General features: G+C 37.7%; 2 protein-coding genes across 3 annotated transcripts in view; one reads left to right on the forward strand and one right to left on the reverse strand.

Annotated features, from left to right (window-relative positions):
• Homer1 (homer scaffold protein 1) overlaps positions 1-15,081 on the forward strand; it is a 96,108-nt gene that overhangs the window by 16,599 nt on the left and 64,428 nt on the right. The gene's annotated exons all lie outside the window — the stretch shown is intronic.
• Jmy (junction mediating and regulatory protein, p53 cofactor) overlaps positions 1,495-15,081 on the reverse strand; it is a 175,499-nt gene continuing 161,912 nt past the window's right edge. The window contains exon 11 of the mRNA XM_060377792.1: positions 1,495-1,618. The gene's annotated coding sequence lies outside the window, so the exon portion shown is untranslated. The remainder of the gene's footprint in view (positions 1,619-15,081) is intronic.

Below are 15,081 nucleotides of genomic sequence, written 5' to 3' on the forward strand. Positions count from 1 at the left end.
TGAATTATAGATGGTTGAGAACTGCAATGTGGGAGCTGGAATCAAATGCAGGTCCTCTGGAAGAGCAGCCGGTGCTATTAACTGCTGAGCCATCTTTCTAGCCCCCCCCCCACTTTTTTAAAGAAATGTATTTTTTTAAGTATTGGTGTGCTGAAGACCAAAAATAAAATAAATGAAATTTTCAAACTTATTTTTTATTGTGTGTGAGGGGATACTCGTGTGAAGGTCCTTTCACCATGGTGTCTGGATACTGAACTCTTTGTCAACCTTGGGTGGAAACTGATTTTTATCTACTAAGCCATTTGCTGCCCAAGTTTATAGAACTTATACAACCTCTTCTAATCAAACATCCATGTAAAAATTAAGTGATTTACACCTGCCTCTAAGCTTGATGGCCTAAGTTCAATCCCTAGGACCCACATGGTACAAGAAGAGAATTGACTCTCACACGTCCTCTGACCTCCATACATATGCTCTTGGCACACATTTGTCTCCCTCCAGAAGTAAAGGAATAAAAATGTAAAATATAAAATACAATTTCCCACACACATAGAGACACTCAGAGGGAATTTATTTTGCTGCTTTGTATTGCTGTCTTTCACTTTGCTCTCAAGTAGAGAATCCCTCTAGAGCAGTGCTTGTGTGACTGAAGTGAGGCTGATGAGGGTCTTAAAATCCCCATGTTAGCTGGCTGCACCTTTGCTTGCCTTTGTGTTCTTTCCTCTAGAAAATGAAATGTCTGCCACTTCATACTAATACCATTTTTCAAGTGATTGTTTTACAAGTATAAGCTTTACTTTTCTGGACCCTCATTGCATACCATATTGTCTCTCCTGTGAATTTATCACTTTGGTTCATAGTGTAATTATCTTCTGCGTTTAAAAAAAGTGTTTTCTGCTGTGTATGGTAGGTTTTCACTAGGCTGTGGGGTTTCTCATGGGCATGGTAAGCTCGTGTTGATTGTTTGCTGGACAGTCAGTCAGCTGGGATTGGGGCCTTGCTTTCATCATGCTTGACTTGCCATAGTGTCTGAATCCCAAAGAAAACAACCACAACAGTGAAAACAACAACAAAAACACACAACAGGCTGGAGCTTAGTAGCCTAGTGAAAAACAAACTAAGAATACCCCATGCTATTTTTGCCTTCTTTGATCAGTCATTAAAAGCTCATCCAGTTGTCTACTTTTTTATAGTGAGATGGCAGGATTTCAGAAGAGGGAACACAGATAACATTTTAGCCACCTTTAGACATTGCACAAGCTGTCACTGGAACCAGAATTATGAATATTTCTCAGATTCCCACTCTTCGCTCTCAAAAAAAAAAAACAAACCAATAAGAAATAAGCATTAAAATTATTATTTTTTACTTAGAAATTCAAGCACTTTGTTTTACTTACACAATAGGAACACTAGAAGCCTTTCTCATGTTTCCCTTCTTCCATTCTTACTGTGCTGTCTTTGCTGTGGGGATTAGATCTTGTCATATACCCAGTACCTAATACCATACCTGCTGAAATATTAAAATGTACAGTTGTGGTAGGACACCTTTAATCCCAGCACCATGGAGGTAAGCAGGTAGAGATATCTTAGTTTGAGGCTCGTGAGTTGCAGAGAAACCCTGTCTCAAAAAGATCAAAAGAAAAAATAAAGAAATATTAAAATGTATATTTTTATTTAGAAATCCAAACACTTGCACAATAGAAACACTAGATGTCTTACTCGTGTTTCATTACCTATTTCTTAGCCTAGAGTGCTTACCTCATGCATGCGGGTTCAATGCATGAGTACTGCTTTTAGGGAAAAGGAACTAGGGATATGGCTTAGTGGATGAAGTGCCTGAGGCACAAGCATGAGGACCTACGATCAGATCAGAAGCACACAAAAGCCAGTGATGTGGTGCTGGGGAAAAGGATGGGTAGAGGCAGGACAGTTACTGACCAGTCAATTCCTGCTCAGGACAATTCATTGCCTAGTCTTTGTAGCTAGTCAATTTTGTCTCAGTACTGTCTCAAAAAATAAGATGGTGAGCAGTCAGTTTATCAAGACACTTGACATTGTGCCCATATACCTTTGTGCACACCCACATGAATGTGTACATATACACAAACTGATTATTTTTGAGACAGCTGTCTTCAGATGGTTGAAGCTGGCTTCACTCTGTGGCCCAGGATGACCTTGAACTCATGATCCTCTTACCTCAACCTCCTAGATGCTGGGATTATTGGTATGTATCTGCATGCTTAACCCAGGTGACTTTCTGCTTAGCCTGTTCCATACTTTTCAGACCCCAAACTCACAGTCCATTTTAGGTTTCTGTAGCATTCTGTTCATGACAGGACAGTTTGAGCTGGCCTTTAATTGTTTATGTTGAGAAGCATGAGAACAAAGAAATATTCAATACTCTTGGGTAATAGCCAAATAGATATACTTTAGTCAAGAAAGGTCAGCTCATTTAGAGACACTATCCTTTGAATTTTGGCACAGAACTAACAAGATTGGTTAGCAGGTTTGTCAGAGATGGGGTAGGGAATAGATAACAGCAAGAAATTTCTTGATAGCCTCAGATGAAAGTTGAGCAATAATGATACTGTAGCCTGGGAACCATAATAATGCAAGGTAGAAGTTACCACAAATTGTAAGAATTAAAAAATTTAACAAATAATTATACATAAAATCTGGGTGGACACAGAAGACACAGGGTAAACAAAATGCAGATGGTCCTGCCCTCACAGATTGTACAATCTGGAGATGGAGGCAGGCATTGATTAATATTTGTAAGGTACATTTCCATTTTTTAACTTATATGTGTTTTTATATTTAAAATGCTTTTCTCATAAGTGTCGTGGATTTGGGTATTACTGTATATCCATTTGACAATCTCTGCCTTTTTATTGGAATATTTAAATTATTTACATTTAATATGATCGGTATGGTTGGATTTTACTTTATAGTCTTTAGTAGGTTTGTTGTTGTTCATCTGTTCTTCCTCCTGTCTGCTTTGCTTTATTTTAGATTTTTTAAATAATTAATTTTACCTTGTTACTAATTAATGGTTACTTAGCTTTCAGTCAGTTTTATTTATTTTTATTTATGTGTATATGGTTGGGGGTGGTGGTGCAGTAAATGCAGGTATGTATGGACCAGAAGAGGACACTCTGGAACTAGAACAACAGGTAGATGTGGGCCACCCAACTTGGGTACTGGGATCTAAACTCTGGTCTTCTAGAAGAGCAGAAATTGTTCTTAATTGCTGAACTTTCTCTCGCTCGTGTTTAAGGTTTTAATTTTTAAATGTGCATGCATGTGGAAGGAGAGGTTGACATCAATTGCTCTCTACGTTTTTTGAGACAAGAATTCTTATTGAACCTGGAGCTTACCAATTGGTTGGACTGGCTGGGCCAGCAAATCCAAGAACTCTTTCTGTCTTTACATCCTCAGTGCTGGTATTATAGGTGTGTACTGTTGTATCTAGCTTTTTTAAATACGGGAATTTAAACTCAGGTCCTCATAGCTGCATGGTGTGGTAGTTTGAATCAGAATGGCCCTCATATACTCAAATATTCAAATATTTTATTGCCACTTCATGAAACTGTTTTGGAAGGATTAGGAGGTGTGGCCTTGTTGGAGGAGGTGTAACTAGGGATGGGCTTTAAGGTTTCAAAAGTCCAGGGGTGTCTCAGTCTCTCTCTCTTTGCCTTATGCATGTTGCTCAGGATGTAACTTATCAGTACTGTTCTGGTTCCATATCTGCCTGCTGCCATGCTCCTCACATTGATGATCCTGGATGCCCCTCTGGAACTGTGATCATCAAATTAAGTGCTTTTATAAGTTGCCTTAGCAACTTATGGCTGTGTTTCTTCACAGCCATAGAAAAGTAACTAAGACTTGTGACGTGTTCTTTATGACCCAAGCAATTTTCTCAACCTGTTCTTGATTTTTTTTTAATTCTGAAAATAATCGATTGTGTTATTTAACTGGTACATAAAAACAAAACTTACCATTATTAAAATAAATTTAAACATCAATATTAAAATAATAAAATGATGTTTAATACATTTCTTTTGTTGATTAGGTTAAATCTGTCAATTTTCTAATTTATCACTTTATGGCAAAGATCAAGAAGTTCTTCTAGCTTTTTGAGGTATATAATAAAACAATTGATTTCTGAAGTTACTCTGCTGTACAACAGTATATTAGAACTTCTTATCCTTATCTGTTTGCAACTTAGTACTCACTGATAAGTGTTGATCAACATTTCTATGCATTTGTTTTTACAGAGCTTTGCTATATAACATAGATTGCTCTTGGACTTGTAGTCCTTTACCTCAACCTTTTGAGTTCTGGGTTTGTGTCTATAAGCCTAACATCCTTGCTGTTAATTTTTAACCCATCACATTTTGCCTTTGAATATTCATACTACTTCACAATAAGAACCTTATTCCTTTTATCTTTTTGTACTTTAAGGGGCCATTGCCTTATGGATGTCAAGATCTGCTGATGTTCAAGTCTCATATAAAATGGCGTAGTATTTGCGAGTAACTTACACATATTGTTCCATATAGTGTATCTAATTAGTTGTGACTTTTTGTTGTCCTGGGATTATTGTGGGAGTTTGTTCATGTTTGATGATTTTGCTCATGCTCTGCTCACTCTTCACGACCAGGCTAAATCCTCAGCTCCCTGTTTTCAGTTGTTATTTATGATAATAAAATTAAGTGCTATAGAAATAGTTCTTATACTGGTATTGTTTAAGGTATAATTAGAAAGGAAAAAAGCATTTGCACGTGAATTTTTAATAGCATGTCTATCTGTGATTGATTAAAATCATGATGGATATGGTATGGTACGGTGTGGTATGACATGTTATGGCATGGGTGTGGAGGGCCAGGTTCATAGTGTCATTCTTCTTTCTTTGTGCTGTTGTTGTATGTTTTATCCCTATTAATGTATTACAGTTTTGTTTGTTTTTGGTTTTCCAAGACAGCGTTTCTCTGTGTAGCCCTGGTTGTCCTGGATTCTCTTTGTAGATCAGGCTGGCCTTGAACTCATAGAGGTCCACCTGCCTCTACCATGTGAGTGCTGAGATTAAAGGCATGCACCACCACTGCCTGGCTTAAAGGGTTTTTGTTTGTTTGTTTGTTTTTGTTTTTTAAATAAAAAGTTTCTACATCTCTTAATTACTTTTCTCTTGCTGCAAAGCAACACAATAATCAAAGCAACTTAAAAAGAGTTTATTGGGAGCTGGGCCAGTGGTGTAGGTCTTTAATCTTAGCATTTTGGAGGCAAAGGCAGGTAGATCTCTGAGTTTGAGGCCAGCCTAGTCTACACAAAGATAGCCAGGACAACGCAAAGAAATCTTGTCTCAGAAATCAGTCCGTCAATCAATAAATAAAATAAAAAGCTCAAATTCCCCTCTGAGACTAAAGACAATCTCTTTACTCTAACCCCCTGTGAAACCCAAAAGAAAAATATACTTTCAGCATAAGCTTTTGTGTGTTGTTGCTGTAAGGAACAGATAATTCCTTAGTCCTTTTGTTTTCCCAAGTTGCAGGATTGGCTGGGTGACATCTTGCTTTTCCTGCTGTCGTTGATCCCTCCCTTCATTCCTGTTAGCACCAGGCCTGCCTTTAAGCTTTTCATCTGAGAATTGCCTCCACTGCTTCATTCTTTGGTGTTCTTTTTCTTCAGGAACAATAAGAAAACAAAACAGAACAAAACAAAATAACACTTCAGTTCTATTCCTGTTTTTTTCAGTTAAATAGATTGTTTTTTAAATTTATTTTGCAGTATCTAAATTATTAACTTTTTCCAGTATATATGTTTTAATCTTCAAAAAGAAAAAGATCTGAGGACGTCTTGATCAGTTTTCAGCTGTCGACGTCGACATGGGAAAAGCCCTCTTGATACCCATAGTGTATTTTATGTGTATTTTATGTGATAAACTTTCTCTTTGATTCTTGGTCCCGTTGCATCTTACATAGAATTGCTTTTCATTTGCAACTTTTTATTCTGTCCTAAACATAGGGCTCTGGTATATCTCTGTGTGCTGTGTGTCTGCAAACCCTCTTCAGTGAGTGGGAATATTGCCCTTTCTCAGGAATCACTGTGCCATCCTGCCTGTTGTGAGTGTCTAAAAATAATTTCATGTCTTCTATTCAATATTGTAGATTTAGGTGGGAGAATAGATCCAGTCCCTGCTATTCCATCAAGGTCTGGGAGTAGACCCTTAAGTACATGAAGAGTTTGGTTTTTTTTTTTTTATTATTATTATTTCTTTGAACCATATTGTGACATGTCACTAAAGTGCTGTGAACAATGTGGTTTATCTGGGGTCTGAAGGTGCTGCCCAGTGAATATTCCTTACTTGGGCGATGGTAGAAAAGAGGTCAGAAGGAGAGAATGTGGGACAGGTTTTACATGGATAGTTGTCTTAAGTGATTCATAAGTATAGCTAATAGAATTAATGATGTTTGTGTTTTGAACTTTTTTTTTCCCACCATTGTTTCAGGATAGTTGTTACACTTGTAACTCTTGATAATTCAATAGTCTCTCTCTCTTCCCTACTTTGCAGCTTGAAGAAATTACCTGGTCTTTTTAGCTTGTCATTGTGCCTACAATACCAGCAAATAACAGATGTTAATAAATGTGTGTGGAGGAATGCATAAGATGCTCCTATATTTCATATTTAAAGATTGTCACCTAGAAAAGTTCATCCACACAGGGAAGGTTGAAACTGTTGTGAAAGGGCCTCATTAAAGAAGTTTGGTTTGTCTTCATAATTGTCTCTGCTGGAATGTTGTTGACAGAAATGTGACAGCCCAGCAATATAACTTTAGTTAGGGTTTGTGCAAAACACTTTTTAAAAAAGTTTTCTAAGATCTGTATATGTGCACCAACACCACCACACAAGTGCTTCTGAAAGGCTTGCTCTTAGGCTTGTTCAGTTTGATGGCTTATAGTACCCAGGCCCACCAGCCTGGGAGGCCTAGTGACCTGAGACCTCCTACATCACCAGCAATCAAGACATTCTCCCGCAGGGCTGCCAGGTGGAGACATTTTTTCAGTTGCTGTTTCCTGTTTTCGAATGACTCTAGCTTGTGCCAGGTTGACATAAAAGAGCCAGGCACTGCATCTATGTCAGAGACACCCCTGTTCCTCTTACTAGGGAACCCAACCCACATGGAGACTGAGCAGCCTATGGGTTACATTTGAGCAGGGGTTCTAGGTCCTCTCCATGCATGGTCCTTGGTTGGAACATTGGTCTGTGCAGGACCCCCTGAGCCCAGAGTTTTTGGTGGTTGGTCTCCTTGTGGAGCTCCTGTCTTCTCCAGGTCTTTCTATCTCCCTCTTCTTCCTAAGATCCCTGCACTCTGCACAAAGTTTGGCTATGAGTCTCAGCATCTGCTTCAATCCCCTGCTGGGTAGATTCTTTCAGAGGCCCTCTGTGGTAGGCTCCTGTCCTGTTCTCTGTCTTCTCGCACTTCCGATGTCTATGCTGTTTGCCCTTCTGAATAAGGATTAAGCATCTTCCCTAGGGTCCTCCTTGAGGAAGAGGATGCAGCCAGTCCTCATAAGATTTGATAGGCTAGGGTCAGATAGTAGGGGAGGAGGGCCTCCTCTATCAGTGGACTAGGGGAGGGGCACAGGGGGAAAAAAGGGAGGGAGGGTGGGATTGGGAAGAGATGAGGGAGGGGGCCAAGATACAAAATGAATAAACTTAAATAAATAAAGATAAATAAATAAAATGTAGATGGATCTCTCTCACACACACCTTCACAGACCCCTATAGCTAAGTTTCTGCATATCTCTAATCAGTTACATAAGATAAATTACTTGAATAGAATTGCTTTGTCAGAGGGTACATACAGAAATCTAAAGGCTATGAAATGTCTTGTCAAATATTTTCCAGAAAGATTTTACACCCACTGACTGCTCCTGAAAGTGTCAATTCCAACTCTTACTAACATTGAATTTTTTCAGTTTTTCTTTTAAATCCTGTTTCGATAAGTGAAAAAGTAACTCATGGTTTCAATGTGCAGTTCTTTGATTTTTAATGAGATATACTTGAGTTCTCTTTTCATTTACATTAAAAATAATTATGCATGTCAGTTGTTAGCTGTGTGACTTTTAAGTCACTTAAGATTTAACTTAGGCCAAGAATTCTGCTTCTCGTATGGTATGTGCTCAAGAAAGCATAGGGAAGCATTGTTCATAATGGAAAGAATTGGAGCAGTCTGATTTTCTAGTACAGCTAGATAAATTATGTGAGTTTTGTATGTCCTTTGATTTTGCTTTTGAAGTTCAAAACAAGTCTAATTTTAGTGTTTTTTGAGATAGCACATTATCCTTAAACATGTAATTAGTGTAGAAACAAACAAAAAAAACCCCCACTATCTTTGAAATCTATTATGTATTTGCATTTAGTGCAAATAAGTTTTCATTGGAAGTACTTCATCTGAATTTATTTTTCATAACATTTATGGTTGAGTAAAAAGTTCCCATACCACAGTTGTTTATATATTTTTCCAGTAACTGAATTGAGTATGAGACTTTAAACTTAGTCTTCTGTGTTAGATAGTACAGCTCTGATCATGGTAGGTGTACTGTTACATGAAAGTTAAAATAACTTGCCTGCATAGGTATAAAATAAGATAGGAATAACGAATCTAATTTTGCAGTGTTAATAAAACTAGAGATTGGCAATTAAAAATATTTGTGTGTATGCTTTATGCCTGTGATTTTTTAAAAAATATTAATATTTTGCCACAGTATCTTTAACATCAATTCTGATTTTTTTTAGAGTATTTATATTTGTTCAGCTTTTTCAGAGATTGGGTATCCACTTGTTCAGTTTGTAGGTAGTATAAAGAATAGTATAATGTAGTTGAGAATTATCTTGTTCTCTGAAGGTGCTTTTAGATTTTAAATGGCCTTTTAATGTCTCAGTCATCTTTAAAGTTGAAAGAACTGGGCATCTACCGAGAAAGCCTCCTCAGATTTCCATAGTACATACTGTTACTCCTTTGAATTCAGCTTTATTTAGAGGAACTCATCAGAAAAGAACATTTAAAGGATAATAAAACTGTTAACACCGATTTTATACATAACTCTAAATATTGTAACTCCTGATGCATTTTAAACTCATGGTATTTTAATTGTGTTTCTAAGTGGAGAGGATTTTAGATGAGTGGAAAAGCAGAGACATCAGTTGGCATTGCCACATTTTCCCCCTTACCCTCAGTGCAGTTATACCTGTAGCTATTAGCATGCTCTTTAAGGTTTTATGCTCCCTCCTCTTTTTTCTTTTTTTTTTTTTTAATAATTTTTTTATTATTAATTACATTTTATTAACTCTGTATCCCTGCTGTATCCCATTCCCTCATTCCTTCCCAAACCCTCTGTCCCTCCCTCCCTCATCTCCTCCATGCCCCTTTCCAAGTTCACTGATTGGGGAGGACCTTCTCTCCTTTCATTTGACCCTGTTTTATCAGGTATCTTCAGGACTGGCTGCAAAGTCCTCCTCTGTGGCCTAGTAGGACTGCTCCTCCCTTGAGGGGTGGGGAGGTCAAAGAGCATGCCATTGAGTTCCTGTCAGAGATAGTCCCTGTTCCCCTTACTATGGGAAACCAATTGGTTACTGAGCTACCACGGGCTTCATCCGAGCAGAGGTTCTAGGTTATATCCATACATGGTCCTTGGTGGAGTGTCAGTCTCAGAAAAGACCTCTGTGTGGAGCTCCTATCCTTTCCATGTCATACTAACTCCCCTTTCTTTCATATGATTCCCTGCACTCTGCTGGGAACTGCACTCTGGTTATGAGTCTTAGTATCTGTTTTGATACACTGCTAGATAGAGTCTTTCAGGGGCCCTCTGCGGTAGGCTCCTGTCCTGTTACTTGCTTTCTCCTATATCCAATGCACATCCCATTTGTCTTTCTAAGTGAGGATTGATCATCTTACCCCGAGTCCTCTTTCTTGTTTATCCTCTTTAGGTGTATAGATTTCATTATGTTTATCATATCCTATAGGACTATATGAGTGAGTATATACCATGTGTGTCTTTCTCCTTCTGGCATACCTCACTCAGAATGATCTTTTCTAGATCCCACCATTTGCCTACAAATTTCATGATTTCCTCGTTTTGATTGCTGAGTAGTATTCCATTGTGTAAAAATACCACAATTTCTGTATCCATTCCACCATTGATGGACATCTGGGTTTTTTCCAGGTTCTGGCTATTACAAATAAAGCTGCTACAAACATGGTTGATGCTCCCGCTTCTAAAGCAAGGTCATGTTATAATTTTGTATTTAGCATATAAAATAAGATAGGAGTAACGAATCTAATTTTGCAGTGTTAATAAAACTAGAGATTGTGGCAATTAAATATATTTGTGTGTATGCCTAATGCCTGTGATTTTTAAAAAAAATATTAATATTTTGCATTATAAAACCTGCAGGTTTTATAATGCACCACTTGCTGTGGGTTTGGGTCATCACTAGATGGAGTTTTTACAGTGTAACTATATTTTGGGTAGGCATTGGTAGAAATGCTTTCCTCAAAGTAGACTGTAAAAAAAAAAGAACAGTTAAACACATAACATAGTAATAAGAGTTCTCAATGTAGTACTTTTCTATTGGTTTGTACAAGAAACACAAAATATTTTAATTAAGATTTTTGTTAGGTGTGTTGGGGGGCAGGGAAAGAAACTGATATTTAATAGTATAGAATAGCATTTTATATAATGAATTTGGGCAAGGTAAATCTTTGGAAATGTCAGTGCTTGTGCTCCTGCTTGCCCGAGGGATGTTGTACCGCCTCTGTGGTGCATAGTCAGTCTGCAGACATGAGTGCACATTAGGTATGGTGTTGTCCACTCCTTGACGCACCCTTGTGCTTGCTTGGTCTTAACTTGAATCCCACCAGGTTTCCTTCTATTGCCACTTCAGATAAAGCCCAAACTACAGGTTTGTTTTTTTTTTCTTGTTATTTAACTCTAATCAAGGGAGTTATTTTTGTCAGGAGTTAGATATACCTTTTGTACTTCAGTTATGCTGTCAGCCTTTACTCTTCGCTTTTTGTTCTCTGTGAATAATAGAAACATTTTTGTGTCGGTTACTCCTAAGTCCATTGAACTCTAAGGTACTTAAAGTTGTCATTCAATGGCCCTTTGGAAGTTTTTAAAAATGTTCCCTAAAGCATCTTTTTCTCAAGTTACATAAATGTAACTTCTCAACAGTGACATTTTAAAAGATACTGTAGTACTTCTACAAGGTTAAAACAATTCAGTAGTAGTTAGAAGGTTTATAAACAAAAGTAGCCATTTCCCTGTCCCATACCCTCCTTCATACAGACCCTTGCCAGAGGCAGCTGCTTTTAAGAATTCCAATACTTATTTCTTCGGTGGTTTCCTTGGGTAGACTCTTATGTCACTGTGTTCTGCTCTATGGTTTTGGATGTTAGATCAACTGAGAGTAGACTGTGGTGGCACGCCACATTCTTCCTTCTCCTCCCTCCTCCTCCTTCCCCCTTACCCTCAGTGCAGTTATACCTGTAGCTATTAGCATGCTCTGCAGTTTTAAATGGGGCTTTCAGAATCTTGTATGTACTAAGAATGTGCCTCCTATGTTCAGTTTGTCTCCCTTACAATGTTAGGATGACTTCTTCAGGTGTAGTTGTTATGTGTAGTGTTTAAAACAACATTCTTTCCTATGTGCTCTTGGTGAGTTATTTCATTGACCAGGATTGCTTCAGAGATCCATTTACAGACCAATTTCTGGCAAGAATGGAATTGTAGAGAAGGTGGGTTATCTGAGGTTTGTGAGAGAGGAGCTAGGAAGGATAGTTAGGGCATAGTCAGCCAACAGTGTCTTCTAGTCACTTTCTCGATGGAAAGTATTACCAACTGGATTCCCAATAACCAGGCCAGTTTCTTTTGAAAAATAAAGTAGAAAGGGAGTTATTTGAAGTCAAGATCTTCTTTATATCTTTGCTAAAGTGTCCATTTAGTACTTAGATATCTGAAAAGGATGTTTGTAGTGAGGGCACTAAAGGCACTAGGAAAACATTGTTTCCCTTCAGTTTGATTGTATTTGTAGGGCATATACTTTTGTACCTCCTTGGAACAGAGCTTTTATTGAATAGTTACAGTATTTGCAAAAGTATACATTTTAAGTATACATTTTAAACAGCATTATCATTGATTCTTTTTAAAACTCAAATGACAAATATGAACTTGTTCCCTAAATCTAAAATGTCTGTATCCCCTGGAAAGTGACATTTGTTTTGTTCATTTTTCAAATGCTTGATTCTTTCTTATTGCACAGATGTTTGGGAGCCAGATACAATAATTCTTTGTCAACTCTAGTGATTTTGAACAAAACTCATTTTTATAACAAAGCTTTTATTTTCCTAATATTCTCTCATTATCTGTAGGTTCCCATGTCTGTATTGAAAGTTTTAGAATCTAACACTGAATATAGTACTTAAAATTTTAGGTCAGTATATACAATTTTAGAGTTATTTTCATACCAGTTTTCTAAAATAAATTAATGAACCAACAGAAAAACACCCCAGTTAGCTGCTCTTATATTAATTAGTATAGTACTTTTAGCCACTTCTCTTCTGGCGACAGATGTATAAGATATACCAAGTATACTAGGCATAGCTCTAACATGACATGTGTGTATGTATGCATGTGTCAATCTGTGTGTGTATACAGTTCTGTTTTTCTAAACTTGTGTAAAACATTTTGTGGTGAATTTGTTTGCTATTTAATTTGAGATTGATATTGTTTCTTAGAATAGTTACTTTGAGTGTACTGTAAGTATCTACTTAAGAAGTAACACTGTAGGCATTATTAAATAAGCCTCAAATTTTGTATTGTCTGTATATATACATGCTTTCCAGTGACCATTACTACGTTAAATATAATTAGTGTTGAATATCAGTTTTCCATGAGGTAACTTATACCTCAAAATTTGTGGTTTGAGTTTTATACTGTGGATAAAAGTACAAACCCTACATGAAGAAGAGATAAAATAATTGTCTGTGTACTTGATTATTTAAAGTTTTATGAGTTACTTTTTTTGTAGAACTTGTTAGGATCTTTACTCTTCAAATGTACATTTACATACTTTAGAATCAGATATGACATTTTAAAGTGAAACTCCTGTTTCTCGGACACTTTCATAAGACATAGAAAAAACACCATTTGGTTCAGTTAGTATTTTTGTGAATTATTGTGAAGCAAGTAAAATTATGGGCTTTTACTAATAATTGCTGTCTAGTTTATTAGAAAAAGTTTTGTGTATATGGCTTGGATGCTTGACAGTTTGAAATGCATTTTAAGTCTGTCTAAAGATGAGACATAGAATTTTGGTTATACCTTTCTACTGCTTTTTCTACAGCTTTTCTCTAGAGAAAACTATTACCACGCGTAGTGTTTATACCGCAAAGGCCGGACGTTTCCCCTGAACTTTGCATTCCGCATGGTCTTCTCTTCTGAGTTCTTAACTGTTGTTGAGTTCCCGACCTGACAGCTGTATGCCGATTCTTAGTCATCTGAATTTGGTCAAGATTAAGCTCTACTTTTTACCTCTAATTCCACTCTCAAAGTTTGTTTTCTCTTTGCTACTTTCCCTAGTCTGTATCATCCAGCACTGTTGTCTTTTTATTTGCCCAAAATAGAAATCCAGGAAACCCGTGTTCCTCCTTCATGAGGATTCACATCACAGTATTGACATTTTGGGCTAGAAAAGTCTTTGCTATCCTAGACATTGTAGGTGTTTAATAACATCCTGTCTGTTACCATTACACAGCACTCTTCTCTCCCCTCTCCCTCCCCAGTTCTAAGACCTGAACCTAGAGCGTTATACATTTCATGCCTGATAGGCAAGTGTAATGCTGCCAACCTTATCTTTTTTATTTTATAATATTTTATTTTTATTAATTAGTTTATTCCCTTCGTATTCCACCTGTAGTTCCCTCCCTCTTCCCCTCCCAATCCCACCCTCCTTCCCAGTCAACTGATAGGGGAGGTCCTCCTCCCCTTCCATCTGATCCTAGTCTGTCAGGTCTCATCAGGAGTGTCTGCATTGTCTTCCTCTGTGGCCTGGTAAGGCTATACCCGCTCCCCCTCCCCCCCGGGGGGGGGAAGGTGATCAAAGAGCAGGCCAATCAGTTTATGTCAGACACAGTCCCTGTTCCCATTCCTGGGGAACCCACTTGGACACTGAGCTGCCATGGGTTACTTCTGTGCAGGGGTTCTAGGTTATCTCCATGAATGGTGCATGGTTGGAATATCAATCTCAGAAAATACCCTTTATCCAGATTTTTTAGTTCTGTTGCTCTCCTTGTGGAGTTCCTGTCCTCTCCAGGTCCTTCTATCTCCCTCTTCTTTTATAAGATTCCCTGCAGTCTGCCCAAAGTTTGGTTATGAGTCTCAGCATCTGCTTTCATAACCCTGCAGAGTGGAGCCTTTCAGAGGCCCTCTGTGGTAGGTTCCTGTCCTGTTCCCTGTTTTCTCCCTCTTCCTATGTTCATCCTCTTTGCCTTTCTGAATGAGGATTGAGCATCTTACCCAGAGACCTCCTTCTTGATTAGCTTCTTTAGGTGTACAGATTTTAGTATGTTTATCCTATATTATATGTCTAAACTGCACAACTGTTTCCTGAGTGAGTTCAGTAGCTTCTAACAGAGATCCAGAAAAACTGGCATTTCTAATTCTTTATTTTTGTATTTGACTTACTAAAATTCATATTTGATTTAAATTGAAAAAATTATGTGTATTTTTTTTTACCTGCATGTATATCTGTTTGTGTGTGTACCTGAGGAGACCAAAAGATGGTGTCAGATCCCTTAAATTGTGAATTACAGCTGGTTTATGATGTGCTGTGTGGGTGTTAGGACTTGAACCCTGCCTTCTGGAAGAGCAGGTGGTGCTCTTAACTGCTAAGTCATCTTTGTAGCTCTTTCACTAAAGCTCTTGCTAAACACATGGTGTGCCTTTCCAGTGTGCCACGGTTTGTTTTAAGCTCTCCCTAAGCATTTGTTTCTCCCAGATCTTGGCATGTACTGGATA

This window comes from Meriones unguiculatus, chromosome 2, assembly GCF_030254825.1.
Source record: "Meriones unguiculatus strain TT.TT164.6M chromosome 2, Bangor_MerUng_6.1, whole genome shotgun sequence".
In the NCBI taxonomy this organism is placed as follows: Eukaryota; Metazoa; Chordata; class Mammalia; order Rodentia; family Muridae; genus Meriones; species Meriones unguiculatus.